This window comes from Lolium rigidum, chromosome 7 (genome assembly GCF_022539505.1).
Source record: "Lolium rigidum isolate FL_2022 chromosome 7, APGP_CSIRO_Lrig_0.1, whole genome shotgun sequence".
Classification (NCBI taxonomy): domain Eukaryota; kingdom Viridiplantae; phylum Streptophyta; class Magnoliopsida; order Poales; family Poaceae; genus Lolium; species Lolium rigidum.
In genome coordinates this window covers 354,861,930-354,870,562 of record NC_061514.1, presented here as the reverse complement: position 1 = coordinate 354,870,562, position 8,633 = coordinate 354,861,930, and the positions used below count along the sequence as shown (strand labels likewise).

General features: G+C 45.3%; 1 long non-coding RNA gene across 1 annotated transcript; it reads left to right on the top strand.

Moving 5' to 3' along the window:
• The first annotated feature begins 2,122 nt into the window (after nt 1-2,122).
• On the top strand, nt 2,123-2,464 carry LOC124670331. Its single transcript, XR_006992480.1, has 3 exons — nt 2,123-2,205; nt 2,277-2,342; nt 2,444-2,464. It is a non-coding gene; the product is annotated as an uncharacterized LOC124670331 (long non-coding RNA).
• The last annotated feature ends 6,169 nt before the right edge of the window (nt 2,465-8,633 follow it).

Here is an 8,633-nt window from a genome sequence, read left to right as displayed (position 1 = left end):
AAAACTGAAAGTGCCTTAAAATATCGGTAATACACGGCACTTGTCGATATGCCTCCAAAAAATTAATCCATTTAAGGCACTTTCCTAAATGTGCCGGCAATGGCTATGCGTTCATACGACTGCGCCGTGGCCTACACAGCTCCACTATACCACGTACACGTACAATACATATGGTCCAGCCGGATAGATATTGTACTATACCACGTACACGTACCCTTCCCTTCTCTCCCCCCTCGTCTCTCTCGCGTGCCACCGCCGATCCGGATAGTCGACACCAGGCGGAGCGCCCGGCGGCGGACGACAAGGAGGGCAAGGCCTCACCGCCGCCGTCCCCGGACCAGGCGCCGGGGGCCCAGCCGGCGGAGGCGCATACGCGGTCGTCGGGCGGCCGCGGCAAGCGCGCCAAGGTCTGGATCTCCCCCTGCATGCGCCGCCCCCGCTCCCCGTCCGCCTTGATCTGTCTGACGGTGTCGCTGTTGTCGTTGCTCGCAGGTCGCGGCGGTGGAGGTGGAGGAGGAAGAGCATGACTGCGCCACCAAGTCGGCGGCGGCGGCGACCGTCCCAGCCGCGGACGGGGGCGAGGCGGCGGCGGGCATGGAGCCCGTCGCCGGGGTCTCGCCCGTCGCGCCGTCGTGCTTCAGGCTGCCTTTCCTAGCCGTGGTGTTTGTCTCGTTCGCTGGCGCCATTCCCGCGCCGCCCCACCTCCTGGTACTTACCTATGTCGAGCACGCCTCCGCCGCATCCTCCCGACGACGCCTACGAGTCCTACCTTGGGTCCGTGCTCCTCTGCCTCCTCGGCCCCTCGGCTCCGCCGGTTTGGTGGTAGGCTTGGCTGCCCTGGCACTACTTCGACTACCTCGCCGTCTCCATCTACCACGGCCTCGGCTACAACCACGACTGCGCGCCCGATTCAGGTGAGCTTTGGTTCGTCCTGCCATCTCTCTTATGTGCTCTATGATGAATTGATATGGGCTGCGTGATTATGATCTCCTGCTAATTCGGATCTGCGGAGTAGGAGGATATGTGCTGACCTGCTTGTTAGGGATTTCAGAACGAATTTGTTGCGTTTATTCTGGAATGATTTGTGACAAGAGTTAATCCTTCTTCATTTCTCTGTTCGTGTTAGGATTCTGAAATTGTTAGACTGTTTAGGATACTGTTCTATCTGGGAAAACGATTTTGGTTGTTGATCTGGGAATTTCTACCTTTTGTGAACTTGAACGGTAATGCATATGCTTACTGTTAAGTAAAGGGAGCTTGAACGGTAATGCATATGCGCCTGAAAATTTAGCAAAGTTCTGACTATGCTGATCGGTTAGGAACCGGCAACCCCTCAATTTTCCCTCGCTAGAAAGATAATATCCGTGAACTTATTCCCATGCAATTTTGTAGGCCGGACTATGAAGCTGGATTGCAGGATTTCCTTGAGCGTTTGACAAACTATGAGAAGGTCTCAAACTCTCAATACTAAACAAGCTATATTCTGGTGTAGTGTTGCATGCGAAATGAAAATTTTGAGCTCTGTAACTATATAATGTTGAATCAAGTAGGATTCATATTGCAGGTCTATGAGCCAGTGGAGGAAGATTCTTATATCAAAATGATTGATATGGTTAAAGGGGAGGGTGGTCAGTTACAGGTAATAAACATTATCTTTCTGGTTATCCTTCTGTCCTGTAAAAGGGGTATTCGGTTACTAAGTCTTATATTTACAAGGCACAAGATAGGTTCTGACCTGTTATATCTCAAACTGTAGTAGGATTCATTCATTACACCAAACCGAGCATTTTCGTTGAGTTATGTTCTTGTGGGCTTCTAGCTTTTGAAACTCGTCATGCAAGATTTGTTTAGTACTTCTTTGAATTTCTTAACTTTTTGTCACCTTGTTCCAGGTGAACAATATCAGTGGCTATCTCCCTGGTCCTATTGTCCTTTTCTTGGTATGTACTTCAATGCTTAGTTGCTTACACTATAAATTTGATATATGATTCAGAGGTTAAAAAATCTCACTGCATTGTTCAGAAGTTCTGCTTTACTATTACTAGAATTTGAAAACAGAAAACTATGGAAAAAAACATGTTCTGCTATTATCTTCACGGCTCCAACCTAACTCATGTGTTGTACTATTTAACTATCCTCAGGTTGGAATCTGTCATCATCGAGCTGGAGCGCCAGCGAGAACCAGTGGTTGTTATATCCCACCAGGTAAATTGCTATAGTTGATGAAACAGGTCCTGCGTAGAAACACTTTCTTGAATTGCTTACCCTATTTATAGGCCGTACTGCGAGCGCTCTACTCGTATTTTGGCGACAGGCCTTTGAGGGAAGTTCCAGACATGGAGGTGACATGGGACATTTTTATCTTTTGTTGTTGCTCAGTTCTGTATTGAAAACTCTTAGAAACATTGCTGAACCAAATCAATCCCTTTGTAATGTAATCTAGATGCCACTCCATACCATAATCTTTCTGCTAATAGATTAAGTTCATTATCATTTTTCTATAATTCTTAAAATGTGATAGAAATTGTTTGACATAGATGCCATATTTGGATGAGGGGTCTCCATTAGAGATGGACTATGCAGATACCTTATCTGGAATTGTGGAAGCTCTAACTTACACCATTCTGTGCCTTACATGTGTATCTCTTCTTTCTGTAGATTGTTGTCACACGAATTGTTGAGCTCTGTTGTTTTAGTTTTAGGTATGTACTGTTTGGCATCCAGTAGTTATTAGTAGATAATAGACAACTTAGAGATCATATGTTCTTAATACACAGTAATACTTCAGTTGATCATCTGAGCAAGTATGAAGAGGAAGAAAAATATCAAGGAAGCAAATGCTGACGAGTAAGAAGAGGAAGAGGAACACCAAATCAGATAAGCAGGTACAGGATAGCCAAGTAGAGGATAGTCAATATTTGTCGAAGATCAATGTAACTTAGATGCATGACATTGTGTTTTGCAACGTTGGTTGCAGAACATGTTAAGGTTAAACATTACAGTGTATTGAGGGATCATGTTGGATCATGTTTGTTGAATAATATTATATTGTCCTGATTGTTATATTTTGTTGGAGAATCTGGTGCCTCAATTTTCATTTGGAGTCACTATGAATGTGCCTTGAATTTAATTTGCTGGCACTGTGACGAATGCCTTGAATTCATATTCCTGGCACTTTTGAACATGCCTCCAAATTAAATCGTTGGCATTATTCAACTGTGCCTCCAAAAGTAATTTGTGGCACTGCTGAAAAATGCCTGCAAAAATATTTACAGGCATATTTGAAAAGTGCCAACAATTCCATATGCCGGCACTTTTTAATGTGTCTGTAAATATTTTTTCCGCACTTTTCCTGAAATGCCAGCAATTGTTTTTAACGACTGCAGTAAATGCAGCACTTTTTTTTGTGCCTTGAAAACATTTTTCTGGCATTTTTGGTGGTTTTGCCGGCACTTTTTGGTGCCTCCATTGTGGGTACGTGACATAGTGTGTGCGCGACTGTACTCGCCCGTCTGTGCCACTGTACTCGCTTGTATGCGCGACTGTACTCACTTGTCTGCGCGACTGTACTTGTGTGTTGTATGGATCAGTACTCGTATGTTGTATTTAACTGTACTCACTTCAATGTACTTGGATTTTGTATAAAACTGTATTCATATGTTATACTCGTTATACACAAAAAGAACTGCAGATTAGCTAGCTACATACGCGCGTTGTACGTGCTAGCTTTTTCAGGCTAGATTCATTGAAGTTGCTCGACCGGAGGCGCTAGTACGCGAGCGCTCGTGGAGGCGCACGTACGGGCGGCTGTACTTACGGGGCCTGCGGAAGCATCCACGTGCTGCCACGCGTCGAGTGGACATCACACCGCGCGTCCCGAATGGGCTTCCCAGAGGTTTCCTTTTTCTAGTGATACCCGTTAGATTGTTGGGCTTTTTATTTTTGTGCACTCGGGTTCTTAGTTATACTCAGTTTTTCCCAGCTTATTAGTTTTTCTCAGTTTTCTCTAAGTCCTTGTCTGAAACCCGCAGCAGGAGCTTGGACGGGAGGATTCCCGTTTAGTTGACCGTTCCATGCTGACGTGTGGGGCAGCGTCATGTGGGGCCGCGTCGCGTCGGGTGGTAGAAAGGGACCGCGTGACATAGGACGAGACCGCATTTGGTTGTACGTGAGCAGGAGCTGTGTTCTGTCTCTCTCGGCCCAAATTGACATTTTTAAGGGCACCTTTTCCCCATCTCTCTGTCTTTTTTCACCAAATTAGTATCAAATGTAGATAAGCTTCCATTTCTGTCTTTCTTCAATTATTTGTGCCTTTTGGCCTTCGTTTTTTGCCCATTATAGCAGCAAATCTAGTACTCCCTCTGGTTCATATTAATGACCTCACCTATCTTGGTTCATATGTACTCCGTATCTAGTTAAACCTAGAAGCAAATCTCGATGCTAATGTACGATAATTCACACCGTCATAATAAATCGAGAAAATAAAGTAGAGCCAAAAAGTATAATAGAATAGGGATAGACAATAAGCTGCATACAACAGCCAACAGAATAACAGGTTCTTAACAAAGGCATGCCAATAACGAGGTTCTTCGCAACACCAACATATTAACAACATAATAACAAAATAAAAAGCTGCTTTGCAGCAGCATCACACGTCCTGGGCACTTTGGGCTTGATCGGAGGCATGCGCCCGGCGGCGATCTTCACCCGCTGGAAGTTGCAGCTTGTGCTTGGCATGGAAGGCGTAGACGTTCACTGTCACGCCAACATTGGGGAAGGTCCTTCCGATGTCCTCGGCATGCGTGAGGAGGAAGTTGAAGTCGGTACCGCCGAGTCTCCTGGTGCAGAAGAGGCACTTGTAGACACCTTTGGCGAAGTAGGAGGTGTACTGGCCGACCTGCAGCCTCCGCAGCACCTGCCGAGCCTTGGTGTGCTGATCCTCCTCGTCGCTGCCGACGTCGCTTCCAGAAACCCGATCCATATCAAACGGAAACTATGAGTGAATGAGTTCCAACGATGACGTAACATGCATGATAACAAAGTTAGGGAAAATAGAGGCAGCCTCAGTTAGAGTGAACATGATTATATATCTACAAGGACGGGGTTAGCGAACCAAAGCTCATGCACAACAGATTTATACACAGCAATGGTTCGCTGAACTCACCCTGTAAAAACATGTGCCCAACGATTCATCATAGGCAAAGAAACAAATTCCAGACCTGAATTTGAACAAATTCTAGATTATTTACAAAATTAAACGATTGATATCTTTTGATTCGTGCATAAATTAACTGATTGAGATCCCATGATTACTTGCATAAATTAACCGAATGGCCGAACCCTAAATCTTAACCCCAAATCTTAACCGATTGAGATCTCATGATTACTTGCATAAATCAAGAAAGGATCAAATCAAAATGGAATAAAATCGGCGCAAATATTAACCCAATACTCATCCTACCTACAGATCGGCACTAATAGTTACTAGGGAACTAGCAAAATTAGGGTTCAACAATGAAAGGGGAACAACAAGGGAGCAAACCGTAATTACCTCGTTCCAAGGGTCGTCATGCAGGTGTTGCAGGGGTTCGACGCATGATGTACGACACCTTCTCATAGGGGTCCCATTCCGGCGGGATCTGACCGCCACCGGCGGCAGCCTCCGATGCACCGGCGAGAGCCACCAATGCATCGGCGGCGGCGACGGCCGTAGAGGGTACGGCGTCGAGGACGGAGGATCCGCGCTCGCAGTCGACGGCGTCGAGGACGATGGAATTCGCATTCTCCTTGTCCATCGCCGGCAGAGGAGAGGGAGAGGGTTTTTTTGCTTTGGAGAAGATGATGGGACGTGAGAGGCGGCGTTGCGTGAGGGAGTGAGAGTGACAGTGATAGTGCGAGGAGGCGAACAGGGAGAGGCATCTATAAAGGCGAGGGGTCCTAAATGCGACCCGCGTCCTACGCGTCCACTATTGCACATCTACACGTCTTCGACTTCTGTACCGCGACACACGTCCACGATTGCACGTCTTCAACTTCTGCACCGTGACCCGCGTCCTACGCATCAACAATTGCACGTCTTCCACTTCTGCACCGCAACACGCGTCCTCGAGTCCAACCCTGGAAATTTAGATATACTCAGGTATACCCTCGAGTCTTATACTAGCATTTTTTGTGTGCTCAGTTTTCCCCTTGAGTGCTAATACTGGCTAGTGCAATATACTCAGTTTTACCCTCAAGTGGTTGGTCAACAAAGAGTCAACAAATGGGATTAAGCTAGTTAAATGAGTCATTAAATGTGCAAAAAATTCCAAAAAAGATAAAACCATAGTGGCACTTACTCATGGAGTCTTCTTACGCGTCCTACCACGTTGGGAACCATAACAATCATAGATAAATCAAATTTTACCACAAATTAGCACTTGTCAAATCACCTAGTAGCTATGAAGGTGCATGGCTTTCCACAATAAGCTCTTCCTAAAACAGCTTTCCCCAAAACATACTTTGTCTGAATGAGGCCACAATTTTCACACTCATGTATATTTGTATTGCAAATAATTTGAGGTAGGCTGATACGTCTAAAACGTATTTACTTTCCGGAACACTTTTGCTATTGTTTTGCCTCTAATTTGTGTATTTTGGATACAACTAACACGGACTAACGCTGTTTTCAGCAGAATTACCCTGGTGTCTTATTTTTGTGCAGAAAATCAACTTTCAGGAAAATCCCCGGGAATAATTGCAATGGGCCTATTTTCACAGAAGACTTACGGAGCCAGAAGACGAGACAGAGGGGGGCCACGAGGTGCGCAAACCATATGGCGGCGCGGTGGGCCCCTGGGCCGCGCCGCCCTATGGTGACGCCACCTCGGCCAGCCCCCGACGCTCCCCTCTGGACTACTTAAGGCCCTCGACCTAAAAACGCACGGGAGTTCGACCAATCTGCCAGAAGACATCCAGAACTCCGCTGCCATCGCGAAACCCAATTTCGGGACCAGAAACTCCGTTCTGGCACCTTGCCGGGACGGGGAATTGGAGGAGATCATCGCCATCATCACCACCGACGCCTCTCCATCGACCATCCATGTTTCCCCCATCCATGTGTGATTAAATCCCTCGCTGTAGGCTGAAGGGGATGGTAGGGATTGGATGATATTGTTCATGTAATAGCCATAAGATTGTTAGGGCATAGTGCCTAGTATCCGTTGTTGGTACTTTTATGATATTGTTGCAACTTGTTATGCTTAATGCTTGTCACTAGGGCCCGAGTGCCATGACTTCAGATTTTAACATGTTATTGATTCATGATGATATTCATTGTTTTATGATCTTACCTGCAAGTTGTATACACATATTGTTGTCCGGAACCAGAGGCCCCAAAGTGACAGAAATTGGGACAACCGGACGGGAAGGTGATACGTCTCCGACGTATCGATAATTTCTTATGTTCTATGCCATATTATTGATGATACCTACATGTTTTATACACACTTTATGTCATATTCGTGCATTTTCTGAACTAACCTATTAACAAGATGCCGAAGTGCCAGTTGTCGTTTTCTGCTGTTTTTGGTTTCAGAAATCCTAGTAACGAAATATTCTCGGAATTGGACGAAACGAAGACCCAGGGGCCTATTTCGCCACGAACCTTCCAGAAGACCGAAGAGCATACGAAGTGGGGCCACGAGGTGGCCAAACCACATGGCGGCGCGGCCAAGGGGGGGCATTGCCTCTTTTGCTATGTTGGATGAATTTCTTTGATCCATTAATGTCCAGTAGCTTTATGCAATGTCCAGAAGTGTTAAGAATGATTGTGTCACCTCTGAACATGTGAATTTTTATTATGCACTAACCCTCTAATGAGTTGTTTCGAGTTTGGTGTGGAGGAAGTTTTCAAGGATCAAGAGAGGAGTATGATGCAATATGATTAAGGAGAGTGAAAGCTCTAAGATTGGGGATGCCCTGGTGGTTCACCCCTGCATATTTCAAGAAGACTCAAGCATCTAAGCTTGGGGATGCCCAAGGCATCCCCTTCTTCATCGACAACATTATCAGGTTCCTCCCCTGAAACTATATTTTTATTCCGTCACATCTTATGCACTTTGCTTGGAGCGTCGGTTTGTTTTTGTTTTTGTTTTGTTTGAATAAAATGGATCCTAGCATTCACTTTATGGGAGAGAGACACGCTCCGTTGTAGCATATGGACAAGTATGTCCTTAGGCTCTACTCATAGTATTCATGGCGAAGTTTCTTCTTCGTTAAATTGTTATATGGTTGGAATTGGAAAATGTTACATGTAGTAACTCTAAAATGTCTTGGAAAATTTGATACTTGGCAATTGTTGTGCTCATGTTTAAGCTCTTGCATCATATACTTTGCACCCATTAATGAAGAAATACTTAGAGCTTGCTAATTTGGTTTGCATATTTGGTTTCTCTAGAGTCTAGATAACATCTAGTATTGAGTTTTGAACAACAAGGAAGACGGTATGGAGTCTTATAATGTTTACCATATGTCTTTTATGTGAGTTTTGCTGTACCGTTCATCCTTGTGTTTGTTTCAAATAACCTTGCTAGCCTAAACCTTGTATCGAGAGGGAATACTTCTCATGCATCCCAAATACTTGAGCCAACCAC